The 15,036-nt window shown below is 39.3% G+C and overlaps 1 pseudogene; it reads left to right on the plus strand.

Annotated features, from left to right (window-relative positions):
- The first annotated feature begins 1,681 nt into the window (after positions 1–1,681).
- LOC102006265 overlaps positions 1,682–15,036 on the plus strand; it is a 55,993-nt pseudogene continuing 42,638 nt past the window's right edge.

Raw genomic sequence — 15,036 nt, forward strand, 5'->3', positions numbered from 1 at the left:
CCATTCTGCAGTCTTTGTACACATCAAAACAAACAAACAGAGACCCAAACACACCCCAGCAGGCTTATTGTCAGAGAATTAGCTCCCATGCTGGCGCAGCCAGACAAATGCAGATAAGAATAGCTTAAAAATAAATCCTCCCAGGCAAACTGGTCACAGGCCAGAGCGATGGGATAACTTCTGGCTACAACCATATTCTGTACACATGTTCTGTTATCCTAAAAGATTTTATTTCACATTTTAAAAGGGAGCCAGAGATAAAAGGGGAGCAAATTAAAATGGCCTTCTTCTCACTGAAATCTGAGGTAATCGAGGAGGTATTTGGTTAAGGAGTCAGACAGCTTGGTTGAACATTCAAGAGCACCTGTTTATGATTATTTTTTGCCTCCAGGTAAATAGAAATTTGATCTTTTACTGCTGGAGGCTTCTCCTTCCTACAAACATTAACCACATGCATCAGTTGGAAGGCATTCCACTCCCGGGTCAAGCCTGTAGTTCCTGCCCCTATAAATATCGGGCCCACCACTGTAACCTTGAAAGCTACCAAGAACACTCCTTGACATTTGGTGCCGGTTTAATATACTAAACATCTTTCAGGACTCAATAGTTACGGAAGGAAAAATCACTTTCAGCTTGTAACTGACTCGGGTGGATTCAAAGCCAGTGCCTAGGTTATCCTTAAATACCTCTTTCTTTAGGGAAATCTGAGTCTAACATTGTGACTTTACATTTGCCAGTTTCAAATTATTACAACTATTACTCCAACATTCCTGTATCTGACCACGTGGCTAGAGGGTGACGCAGCAAGAGAACAAGATGTAGAATCAGCAGAAAGATGAATGCTTTTTAGCTGGTGACTCAGAAAATATGCATGAGTCTAGCTTCTGGCAGTTCTGTTTTGTTCCTGAGCAAGATTTTACAAGCTGGAGGTCAACTGAATGTTCAAAAAGTGAAGGGGAATTTGTGATGACAACAACCCTTGATCCATTTGAGGAACCAGCAAATGAAACAATTTTTCTGAATCTGTATTTCTAAAGCAACACTTGCTTTCTCTTAGCACTACCAATCATCAGTCAAGAAGACCTCAACCCATCCCAAAATGAGTTATAAGGCTTGGCAGGAGTGTGACGTAATCTATAGAGGCAGTATTTTATGGCACAAATAGATCTGCATGTAAATGTTAACCACTAAGAAATCCTCAGTAATCCTCAGTAAGTAATTTAACCTTTGATGCTTTCATTTTGTCATTTATAAAATGATCATAACAGTTTTCTAGATTTCAGGGTTACTCTGAAGGTTAAGTAATGTGACGTATGTAAAATAATTAGTACAATTTATGCTTTATTGTAGGAAGAGATGATTCCTGGCTATGTATAAAGCATGGTGCTGAATTCCTTAGAAAGAGTAGCCCATTTCATGTTCACAATAAGCCTATGACGTAGGGCCTGTTACGAAAATCCATTTCTCACACAGAAACGCAAAGATGTCTGGCAAGTTAGAGCACAGAGAAGTGTAAGAATGAACCATGTGTACAAGAATGAAAAGTGTGATGACGGTGGGGATGGTGGTGGCAGCACAGCAGTTTTCGGGTGCCTAATAAGTACCAGGTGGTCTTGTGTCATTTTGTAAAAGTAGTCATTATTACAATCTTGTTCCTACTTTATAATCAATATAGAAGAGGATGGAAAAATCTTTAGCCGTAGTTTATATTGAAGAAAACAGAAGTACAGGGAATAGTAAAAGCCTGCCCAAGTTTACACAGCTGTTCAGTGACAAGATGGTGACCCTGGAGTTGCTTGACTCCAGAGCCCATGCTCTGACCACTACCCCGGGGATTCCCAGCATGTGGCCCCAGAGCAGCATCAACAGTGCCTGGCAATGTACAGAAAGGTAAATTCTTCAGCCTCCCCCAGGACCTCGGGACTAAGAACTCTGAGAGTTGAGTCAGGACCTGCACTTTCACAGCCCTCCAGGGATTCTATGGCCAGCTCAAGTTTGAGAAGTTGCATAAACTCTATTGCTTCCCTTAATGGGGTAAATTTAGGCTCAGTGCACTCATCTGCAGAAAGGATTTGCCTTTTTTAAGTTGGATTTAGCCTGTGCATCTGGTTATCTCCAGAACAAATCTCAGCATCCCATTCTTTCTGCCTCTGTTACTTACTGCTCCCCTTAATCCCACTGTTGCGGTGTCAGTAGCAAAAGATTCCTTAGGAGAAGAACACGTGACAGCTTCCCTTAGGTGCTGTCCAGAGCCGTTATCACATAGCTTCTGCTGGAAGTGAACAACAAGATTATGCCCCACATAGTATGAGCTGTGTTTGAGCAGGTTAGTTAGGTCTGTATACCTCAGTGTCCTCAGCTGTACAATAGAGATAACCCAACCGCCTACCTTCATGAATATAATGAAGATTAAATTCAAATATTCACATGTGAAGCACTAGTCCTGTGCCTAGAACATTTAACTACTTAATAAACATTAACTGTGGTTACTTGAAAAAAATAAAGACTTTCTGAAAATTGGGGGTCACTCCACTAGATCTGTTTAGAATAAAATCTATTTTATGTTCTAATCTACAGAGGTAACTGTGGGAAGAGCAGTCAAGTGGTGAAAGTACCTTGTTTCCTGGGTACTGCCCCTCTCCAGAAAGCCTGGTGGGAAGTAACTAACTTTGATCCCAAAGATGATGATTTATCTACTTTTTGGTTCAATAAAGGCCACACACTCTGCTTTAAAAGGCTGTGAGTAAATCGGGAACTATGGACATAACTGCTCTGAGTCACTTATGAGTGTTTTCAGATCCATTTTTGCTTCTAATTTGGCCAGCGCAAACTTCCTGTAAGCCCCCCATTAATTTGAACACTTGAGTAAAAGCACACAAGCAAGGATGATGGGGTTTGTTCTTCAGCCTTTCCCCTCCAAACCTGACTTCCCACTTCTATCTCCCACTTCTGCTTAGAGACAGAGAAAGCTGACCACGTGCTACCATGAGCGTACCACTGGAAAGCCAACTGCTGATGGCCTAGGGAGGCATCTCTTGACCTTGTGAAAAGTTAGGACTCCTCAGCAGGTGCTATGCCAGGGCTGCTTTAGATAGGGGTGGCACTTTGTATCCAACTTATCCCCAGTAATATTCTTTATTACTTATAGGATAAACCCAATACACAGCATGCCCTGTCCCTCCGTTATGGGAGACTCGAGGAACAGTGTATTAGTTTACCAGTGCTATGGTTCCAAGTGCCACAAGGACATGGTACGAATGATAGAATTTTTTGTCTTAGTTCTGAACTGGAAGTCCAAAGTCAAGGTATGGGAAGGGTTGGCTCCTTCTGTTTCATGTTTCTCTTCCTGGTGATTTGCTAGAGATTATTGGCACTACTTGGTTTTAGTTATATCTCTTCATCTTACATGGTAATTTCTCCGTGTAGGTCTGTGTCCAAACATTTTCTTTTTATAAGGATTCCCTTTTTAATAGAGAAAGGCCCTGCCAAACTCCAGTATGATTTCATATTAACTAATAACATCCTCAATAACCCTAGTTCCAAATAAGACATATACTAGAATATATAGAGCTTCACCATGTGAATTTTAGGAAGGATGAAACTGAACTTATACCAGATGGTGAATGAAGCTCTAGATCCACCAAACAGATAAATCTGGCCTGTTCGAACATGCCCAGAGCAGCACTTCACAAACTGTACCGTGTATACCACTTACCTGAGGGTCTAGCTACAGTGCAGATTTTTATTCAGTCAGTCCAGAAAAGGGCTTGGATTCTGTATTTCCCACAGCTCCTAGAGACGCGGCTGTGTCTACTTGAGTAGCAGGGTCCCAGAAGAATTTCTTGACAGTTTATTTGGTTTTCTGTTTCTTGTATTCTTTGTGCTGCTACCCAAGGGTTTTCAGGTCATACCTCCACATCTGGAACCATATTTCAGAAGAAACCACAGTTCAAGGGATAAAAATGTTCTGACTAACGCAATTCAAGGGTCTCTACAATGACCCATGTCTGAGTGGCAGGGGTTGGGCTGCGTGATATCTGGTGCAGAAGGTCTTTCCCTGGCTATGTCCATAGCACTAGGCTCATCCATGTTATGTTTCAGCCTTTCAGAGCTGTGGTCTCTGCATGGCCATGGTGGTCTCTGTGTGGTTTAATTCTCCTGAGAGCTCACTCTTTAAGACTACTTGAGAATGGACTAAGTAGTCCACAGAGCACTTCAATAAATTAATACCTAGACTGGAGGGAAAATATTTGTAGCCCATGTGCAAACCAAGTATTAGCATGCAGAAGGTAGAAATAAACTCTCCAAATCAAGCTACTCAATATAAAAATGGCCAAAGGTTATGAAGAGAGAATTCACCTAAGAGGAAAACTCAAGGACCAATAAATATATGAAAGTATTTTTGCTCCCATTTATAGTTATGGAAATTCAAATTAAAACATTAAAGCAAGGCCATTTCTCTTTTTAGAGGAATGAACATTGAACATATTAATTGATGGTAAGAGTGGAAGAAGTGGTTCTCTGGTTCATGGACAGAAATAGAAATCAGAGGCCAATTCGGCATTACTGCTACATCAAACATGCACAATTCCTACATCTGTTGGAGTCCACTTTTTGAAGTCTACCCTATAAAAACATTTACATGGACACATAAGGAAGCAAGTCTATGAGCATTAATTGAAAGGTTCTTTATTAATAATGGCAAAAATCCTTGACAATCTAAATATGGATCAGTAGGAAAACAAACCATGGTGCTGGCACACTACATTGTTACTAAAATGAAGAATCAGAACATTTCTTGGCTACGGACAATGTAACAGACTCTGAGAGCTTTTCACATATTAACTCTTGAAGATGCACAAGAACTCTCTGATGTAGGTACCATTTGTATAACTATATTACAAGTGCAGACACTGCCATACAGAAATTTACTTGCTCGAGGTCACACAGCTGGACAGAAATGTATGTGAATTCACATCATCTAGCTGCAAAGGATGCATACACTTCTAGTCATTTCAAAGTACCATGTCTAGAGGAGGGTGGTGTGGTTCCTATGTCCTGGTTTGGAAAACTCCCTAAAAAGTATTAATAAATAAAAAGTGCAGGCTGCAGAATGAGTCCTATAGTCCAACACCATTTATGTCAGAGAACGTCAAGCACAATGCTTTGGGGGGACTTATATGTGCACGTAAATGCAGTGAACAGTGTCACAACACACTTCACTAGGGCTGTTCTGAAGACACGGAAGGGAGTGGCTCTGGAGATTGTAGAGGTGGAGAAAAGGATGTACATACAGAAAATGTTGCTTTTTCAAAGGATTATATGTTAATACACTATTTTGTAATGAAGATTAATTTTAAAAGATTAATTTGTGATGGCAGTTCTTAGCCCTTCCTTGAGTCAGCTCTGCTTTCTGAAGAGAAGACCAGCTGTTCTGCACAGGCATCTTCCGCATTCCCTTTTGGCCTGCATGGGCAACCGTTCACTTCCTGCTCAGCCTGGCATACGCACAGAGCCATTCCCTAAGCATCTTACCTTTCCTTTCTTATCCCCGTCATCATCACTATTTGTTTATCTTGCATTAAGGTGTTATTTATTAGCCCTGCGGTGGTTGTTTATGAGCGTTCCTGCTTTAATTGGGAAGGATATGCAAACTTTAGTTTGAGAGAGACTGGGAATCTGACAGCCACAGCGTGGTTTCAAGTGGCTGATGGCTGGGGAAAGGAAAGATTTCAGGAGATTCCTGCATTCTTGAAATCTCTTCCTGGGTCTAACAAAATCTTCAGTGGCTCTACAAAATCAAAATGATTTTTGCCTGTTAAGTTTATCCAACTTCATTACCTTGTCCTCTCGTTTCCCTTTACTTGCACCCAAACCATTCCTGTAACCAAATGAACAGAGACTTGTAAGAAGAAATGGAATTTATGATGATTTTTATTTATTGAGTGTGCAGATGTACTAAGTAATGCCTAGAGCAGATAGACAGCAGATTTAAATAGTCATTTTTCATTTTTAGGCTGAAGCCAGATGGCCAGTTCTACTTGCTATTGCATCTAGCACATTCTGATTGGCTGACCTGAAAAAGGACATGTTTGCAGCATATCCCAGCCCTGTCCTCTCCTCCTCCACACTCACATCAAAGTCACACAAAAACCATTTTCCCCACCAAAGGCATACTCACTCTACGAGACTTAAATTTCAGGGATTCTTTTCTGTTTGACCTCCAGAATACATTGAAAACAAAAATGATATTAGATCTTGTGTAATTCCAATAAACAGAGCATTATTTTATGTACCTTCTGTAGGTGTTATAAGGGAGGACTGTGTACCTAAAAACAGGAGTTAAAATAATAAAACTCCTCAGAGAAAATATAAAAGAATCATTAAGGAGAATAAAAAAATTAGAGATGATACAGAATTTCACTAGACAAGAGGTAGGACTTCACCAATGGTTGTTATATTGCATATTGTTGTTACTGTTCTCTTTTTTTACTATTCTCTTTAAATAAAAAGAGGAAAATATAGAAGAAAATGTTTGTGGTCTTAGGTTGGGCAAAAGTTCTTAGCACCTACAATGAGATAATCGTTAAAGCAGAGAACTGATAAACTGTACTTTATCAAACTTGTAAACTTTTATGTTTCAAAAGACACCACTAAGATAATGAAAAGATCGACCACACACTGGGAGAAAATATTTGCAAATCATATATTTAATAAAGGGTTTTATGCAGACTCTATGAAGAAGTATTATATCTTACAAGACAAATGGCCCAATTATATAATGAGCAAACAGTTTGATAGACATTTCATCAAAAAAGAAACACAAATAGCTAATAAGCACATAAAATGCTAGATATTATTAATCATTAGAGAATACAAATTAAAACCATAATGAAATGACACTGTACATTCATGAGAGTAGCCCTAATAAGAAAAGATCAACATCATCAAATGTAGGAAGGATATAGGTAGAGAAATCAGAGCCTTCAGGCACTGCTGGTGAAAATGCAGAAAGGTTTACCGAGTTTGGAAGCAGTATAGCAGCCCCTTAAAAAATTAAACTTTCCACACAACCTATCAGTTCTACTCCTAGGAATCTGTATAAGAAAATAATGTATGTCCACATAAAGACAAGCACACATATCTTCCCAGTACTATTATTTATAATGAAACCAAACTAACACCTTAATATGACACCACCCTTCCAGTGAATAAGGAACAAGGTATGACTACACAGTGGAATATTATTAAACAATAAAAGGAAATGAAGTATTGACACTTGCTATAAGATAGTGGGCATATAAGACAGTGGGCATCAAAAGACATTGCAAGTGACAGAAATCAGGTGTGAAAGGCTACATGTTATATCATTCCATTTATATTAAATGCCTAAAAGAGGCAAGCGATAATGACAGAAGGTAGATCAGTAGCTGTCTATGGCTCAGAGCAAGAGCAGGGACATGAAGGAAATTCTTGAGGTGATGAAAACTTTGCAACCCCCTATACATTTACTAAAAATGAATGAATTGCCTACTTGTCACTGGTGAATTTTATGCTGTGCAGCAAAAACATTTCAATAATGCTAAGAGAAAACTAATAGTGTATTTTCACATGCTTGGTCTGGGTGAGGTCATTTGATCTATCACTCCAGTACTAGCTAAGTCATTCCTAACCACATTAACCAAGACCTTTTGTTTTCAGAGAAGTTCATTATTCACTCCAAGGACTGACCAATATTCTGTTTCATTTTAAAGACAGTACTAAAATAATAAAGGGCAGAGCACATAGCAAAGATGCCAAGAAAATTCAACTTGCAGGAAAAGTAGCTGCCGACCTATTAGTTACTTAAAGATATCTTGACAAGTGCTGCTGACATTTTATGGACAAATATTCCCTTCTCTTCATCCATGGCTAAAAATCTTCTTTCAGATTAATTTGGCCATTTTATAGCTTCATCACTGAGAATAGTGGTCCAGCAAGCTGACTGGGGAAGTCAACGTGGACTCTGGATTGAGCCAGAAGTCATAGATTCAAAGTACAACTTTAGCCACTTAATGAGTACATGACAATGTTTGGGAACTTATAAATTACTCCATGTGTATTGGCTGGCATTGTAGTCAGTTTTCCATTACTGTAATAAATGCCCAACATAATCAGCTTATACAGAGAAAAGCTTTATTTTGGTTCATCATTCCAGTTCATGATCCATTGACTCTGTTGCTTTGGACCTGTGGCAGGGCAGCACATCATGGTAGAAGTCTGTGTGGAGCAAACCTGTCCACCTCATGTCCACGAGGCAGAAAAGCTAAAGAGGGAGGGGCACAGGACTCACTATTCTTCTCAATGGCACCCGCCTCAATCACCTGAAGACCTCCCACTAGGCCCTACTTTCTAAGGTCTCCAAGACCTCCCAGCAGTGTCATGCAGAGGTCCAAACATTTACCACATGTACTTTTGGGCAACATTTAAGATTCAAACTATACAGCTAGCATTATTATAACCCAATCACTCTGTTGTGTTCAGAATAATAAAAATGGTGGCTAACTTTAAAATCAGGAAGTTTCTGCTGCAAATTTTGCCAAAAGGAATCCAATTTTGAATCAAGCTCATTATCATCTTTCTTAAATTTTTAACATGTCCATTTGTCTAAAGAACTCTCTTGAATACCTGAGGATTAAATTCAACCCCAGTTCTGCTTCTTGACCTTTCTATATATTTTCCTAGGTACTGTCATCTGCTCCATTTCGATGGTTATCACACCAGTTAATGTCATCTGCACCTGAGCTTGTGATAGAAAAGTTTTGTCTTTCTCCTCGTTTTATTGCCCTTCACATTATATCCTGGACCTATCAATTTTCAGTCTAAAATATGCAGTGACTCACACCTACATCTTGTTTTACTGTTATCCATTGATTTATCTGCTATTTGCTGCATTTCATCTCACACAACAGGTTCCCAGTCTCTCAGTTCCCAGCCAGGAGTTTCTTCTCCATTCAGATTACCCTATTTATGGCCCATTCACTTTTACTTCCATCTTAGCTTATCTCAGACCCCTGTTTCATTTCTAAATCTTTCCTTAAAGGATCATCTTCCTATTCAATATAGTGCTGGAAACATTAGACAGAGCAGTTGAACAAGAGAGAGAATTAAAAGGAATAAGGTTAGGAAAGAAAGAAGTGACCTTCTCCACTGCTGGTGGGAGTGTAGACTGGTAAAACCACTGTGGAAATCAGTGTGGAGATTCCTCACAAAACTAGGATTAGAGGTCCCATTTGACCCAGCTATTCCCTTTCTGGGTATTTTTCCAGAAAAACTGAAAACATCATACTACAGTGACATATGTGCACCCATGTTTATAGCAGCACAATTTGTCATAGGTAAATGTTGGAAACAACCCAAATGCCCATCAACTGAAGAATGGATAAAAAAGATGTATTATTTTTATACAATGGAGTATTACTCAACTATAAAAATATAAACTTGAGGCTTTTATAGGTAAATGGATGCAACTAGAGACCATACTCATAAATGAAATAACTCATAATTGCATGTGTAAACATTGTATTGTCTCCCTAGTATAAGAAACTGAAAGAGTAAATAAAACCCAAAAGGTACAATAGATATTGTGAAAGGGAAAGAAATTGCTCAAAGGGAAGGAACAACTGGGATGAGGGAAAACAGCAAAGAAAGAAAGAAGGAAGGGAAAAATATGTATATGTATATACAAGGATAGCTGGGATAATTGTACTGCTCCTGAAGTCTATTGGTGTATTGAAGGGAACAGTTAATGCTTAAACTTTTTGACCAATTTTGCATGCTTATATCTGGTAATCTGAACAACTAATTTGAAAACAACAATATGCAACAAAACAACCATGGTTGAATTCCTACCATCTTGTTTAGTGAAGCTCTGTATCATTTCTAAAGTTTTTTAAAATTATTTTTATTCTCTTTAATTGTTTGATCAATCTTGCATTCTTGCATCTGGTAATCTGAGAAACTTTGTTGATGATAACAATGTGTAATACAACCACCATTGTTAATGTCCTATCATCATGTTTTAAAATTCTGCATTGTTTTGATTGTTTTTGTGTTGTTTTGTTTTTGCCTTTGTTGTTGTTATTTTATGTTTTTCTTTTTAAAGAAAAGGATCATCTCAAGACTCAGTTTATAAAAGTCAACGTAGGAGAAGAGGTGTTGTCTGAGCTCACTTGACCTCATGCTTTGTAAGCTCCCATTCACTGTCTATTGAAACAGTTCCTTGTCCCTCTGTGATCTGTGTCTTCACTCCTTTTGGACGTGTTCCTGAAAACACTCAGGTTTAGGAGTCAGATATACCTCAAATCTGCTAATAAAAATCCTGGCTCTGTGAATGACTAACTGCATGTCATCAGACAAGTCACTCAAACTTTCTGGCTTCAGTTTTACCGCATATCCACTGAGATTATAATACTTAGCTTAGGGTCGGATGAAATAAGATAGGCAAAGTCCCAAGCAACAGCAACTATCATATAGTAAGAGGTGAATACACAGGTAGTTTACACCCTTGTGAAGCTATACGCTTGAATTACTCCACGAATACATGGTGCATTGCTTCAGACTCTTCTCAAAGACAGTGACTTCACTAAACATTCCTTGTTTTCAAAATTAAGATAGTTGTTTTCCTTTTGTGTATGTATATTTGTGTATGTTTGTTTATTTCCATGTCATTCCATAAGGAATGATATGGTCTTTATCCCTAAATGTAGCATTTGTAAAAATAATCAACCTCAAATTTACTTTTAGTCTTTAAGTAATATAAATCTATATACAAAGTCAAAGCTCAAGAGGTCTTTAACCCAAGGTATACATTTACCTGTTTTTTTTTAATCTAAGAGATCTCCAGTAACACAATAAATCAGCATATAGACTTTTATGAGGTGAGAGTGCTTCTAAATGCATTCTTGCTGCAGTCCAAGCCCTTTCTTTTGTGGCTAAGTAGTTAATCTTTTCAAATACCTGAGTAGTTTAACAACTACTCTTTTTCTGTGACACTTTTTCTAAGTAGGTTTCATACTGTAACCAATATATAACCTGAGACTTTAAGACTGAAAAGTAAATTCATATTGACTAATCAAAAACTGTACAAGATGATGATGTGGTAGTTGAGGGTATAATTTCAGCCATGGTTTGAATCTCAGCTCTGACTCTCTCAGAAACTTTTAACTTCTCTCAGCCTTAATTTCCTCATCAGGAAATTGTATGATACTTGAACTTACTGCACAGAGTTAAAATGAGGATAAATACAAATAATTAATATAAAGTGGTTAGCACAATGTTTTGGCACATAGTTGAGTCTCAGTTGTTATTCTATCCATAAAGTTGTAATTTCAGGAGCTAAATGTCCTTTAAATGCTTTACATACACCTTCCTCACAGACCTGGGACTTTCTAGAAACCAGATGCCAGAAGAGAAAACAAGTCACACAAAGCCAGCATCGTTCTGATTCCTTGTCCATGAATATTGTCTGAGGAGCCCTGTTTTTGGAGACAAGGTCTTGCTATGTTCCAGGCTGGTTTTGAACTCACTATGTAGCCCAGGCTGGCCTCATAATCCATCTGAGTGCTTGGAGTACAGGCGCATGTGCCACCACATCTGGGTTTTTTTATTACTTTTTTTTCTAACTTGTGGTAAATACATACAAAGTTTACCAACTTAACCACTTTGAATGCACACTCCAGCGGTGCTAAATACAGTCACATTGGTGTGTATCCAATCTTCAGAACTCCATAAGTCTTACAAAACTGAAACTATGTCTGCTAAAAAAGATCTTCCTACCCACCTCCCAATCGCCTGACAAACATCATTCCACTTTTGTCTATATGAATTTAATACTCTGGTTATGTTAGACACCTCAAATCATGTAGTATGATTTGTGTTGTAGCATGCATCAGACTTTTCCCTTTTTAAGCCTGAATACTGTTCCATCATATATGTATGTACAGATCACATTTTGTGTATCAGTTCATCTTTGGATGTTCCCTTAAGATTGCTTCCGCTTTGTGACTATGGGGAATACCGGCCCTGGGGACATGGATGTACACATAGCTCTTCAAGACCCTGTTTTCAGTTCTTTTGGCATAGCCTCAGAAGTGGGACTGCTGCGCTGTTTGGTAATTCCATTTTTAATTTTTTAAGGAGATAACATTCTGTTTTCCCTAGGATGAGCCTCCCTTGTAAGTTTCTCTCCTTATTTCCAAGGGTCTTCAGACTTGGCATAGAGCTTCACAGCTGCCTCATCTCCTTGCTCTGCTCACAGTGAGATAGTACCTGCTCTGTAACTAATAAAGGCCAGACTTTTGCTATGCTTAACTGACCTTGATGTCTGCCACGGTTTATACGCTGTGGGCTAGTGTTGTCTGTGCCTCAGATAACTTAGATGCTATCCCTTGTCACTGCCAAAGCTGTTTGAACTGTCATGGTTTATTGAAGGATCGCTGTGTGACAGGGCTATATACTGTGCTCCTGTCATTTTATTTAAAGCCCAACACCCCAGTCCTGGAGCTGCCATGAGCACTGGCACATTAGATCAGTATGATACTTACACAGTGTGACTCAAGGTGCGCATGTGTGGGGGGACTTAAAAATTCCACCTCCTAGGACAGGTCCCATTCTAATCAATAGGAATCTTTGGGAAGTTTTTAAGAAGATCCCCAGCTGATTGCAGATTACCTCCAAATTAGAGCAACAGGACTTTGGGCCTTGTTCAGAGTTGGTCGGGCAGTGCTGAGCTTGCTGAGAATTCCTTAAAAATGCAGTCTTGGGTCTCACTCCAAACTTGCTGAATCAGAATCCACATCTTACCAGGAAAGCTCTAAGGATTCAAATTCACATTAAAGTTTGAGAAGCACTGCCTTAGAGCACAGAACATTTAACTCAGACAAATAAATCCAGTAGAGCCATAAAACTTTCACCTGAGGTTCTCTACCAAACCCCAGCCATTAACTAATTCATCTTTCTAACGGGACACCACATCTATTTTAGAGATAAAAGAAGACGTATTTGCCACCTTTAATGATTTGATTGCTTCTCTTTGTGCAGTGTTCTAATTTCTACACTGAAGTATTATCACTCCTTAAATCATTCCTTTTCTTATAATCCTTAAATCAAATGTAGAGAGCAACCAAAGGAAGACAGACCTGTACAGAGAAAAAAAATGATTTTTACCTCTATGGCAAGTTCTTGCTTGTTTTGCTATTGGCTCTTCTGTGTACCCAGTAACCTTCAGAAATATTTCCTTGCAGACTGCTGGCACGCTGCTACTTGTAGCGTGCTACCTGCAACGACTTCTCCCAAGAATTCTGCACATCACGTGCACAGATGTCCTATTTCCTCAGCACTCTCCAAACCTTTCCAGCTTTATATTTAAACAACAAATTGACATTCAACTTTGCCAAACCCACAAATATTTGTACCATTAGGCAGCGAGCTTTGTAGTTAGAAGGGAGAAAGAGTTCCTTCACATTTTACGGCAGCAAGCAGACTTTCTTTTGCAGTTAGATTAAGTCAGATTAACAATATCAGATAAATAGGACAGTTGTCAAGGCATTCAGCAATAAATTGAAGAATTCTATGTAAGGGACTGATGATTCAACAGCCTTGATATGTGGAAATTCTCCATAGTTCCCAGGGAGTTAGGGCCCATAGAGAAATTCATCAGAAAGTCATTAGAACAAGAGGTTTTTACTAGATTTTAGAAAATTAACAATCAAGGACTATGCCCTAAATGAAGCCCAGAGCCCTAGAGGGTAAGTAAGGTGAAGGCTTTCTGACCCCAAACCCTATTAAACTCCTTTATTTGCATGGGTATTGTGAGCTAATCTTCTGTAAATGATCTATGTGGCACCGCTATTCACGGCTGCATCCTGACCAGGCCACAGCCTCTGGTTTCTGGTTCCCGAGGGCAGCCACAGTGCAGAAACAGGCCAGGCTTGAATGGAAGCCAGGCCTCACGCCTGGAGCCGATACGGTGTGTGCCAACAGCTTCCTATTCTTATTCTAACCATAACTGTTCCTCTCCTCTTTCTTTCTGAAGGGGTGGAGTCTATTATCCTTAAGATGAATGTCTCAACCTCAAAGCAAGGATTTGTGAACAAACCCTCACTTCTGAAGACACAGCAAAGAAGGAAGGTGAAGCAGAGCACACATTTGAGTGAAGGGGGATAGAACGTATTACTGGTAACTTCTCCCTTAGAGCCAAAGCGGGCAGCATGCAGAGTTGCCTTCAGAGGACTCTGATACCTCCTTTCCTGAGGTCAGACATGAAGACACCATGTGAGAACATGAGGAGAGGAAAAGAAGAGAATCTTCCACCAAAAATCAGAATTTTGAGATGTGAATGCAGGTCAGCCAGGCCAGTCCTTCTGGAAAATCAGTGGACCTGCAAGCTCTGCAGGAGCTTGTTCGACTTGCTGACTTCCCAGAATAAGCACAATCAACAACACTTTTAGTCTTCACTGGTCTCTCAGAATCTCCTTGATACCGAAAGAGTGAAATGGAAGTTTCCTGCAGACAGGAAAATCATTCAGGTTCCCCCATAGGCAGCTGTTAGGAATCTGACTGGCTTTTTCTAGGCTTAGAAAAGTTCCCTCCATTTCTTTCTTTCATTATATGAAGGATTTTTTTCTGTTTGAATTTTGTGTAACCATCGAGCATGGATTTCCATGAAAACAATGCTTTGGGTTTTCTCATACCCCTTAAATATTGTAGCATTCATAACAAAGAAATTTGAGGACAACAGGGTAGTCCTCCTGTTGTGCTTGAAATCAACCTTCCCTTTCTCACCAGTAACCTGGCCACACTGTTAAGTAGCCATGCTGTTTATCTGAGCATTCCTTCTCTCAGAGAGCTGGGTCTCAGATGGTTCCTTGCAGCTGTTCCAGGAACCTCTCCTATCTTCCGAGACAATAGCACCAAGAAGTCCACACCACAAGCCACTCTGAATGTTTAGCTTTTTTTCCTCTACCAGGGTTCAACTGTGACTCCCATGGGTATCCA

The sequence above is a fragment of the Chinchilla lanigera genome, unplaced genomic scaffold, assembly GCF_000276665.1.
Source record: "Chinchilla lanigera isolate Chin_1 unplaced genomic scaffold, ChiLan1.0 scaffold00029, whole genome shotgun sequence".
Classification (NCBI taxonomy): Eukaryota; Metazoa; Chordata; class Mammalia; order Rodentia; family Chinchillidae; genus Chinchilla; species Chinchilla lanigera.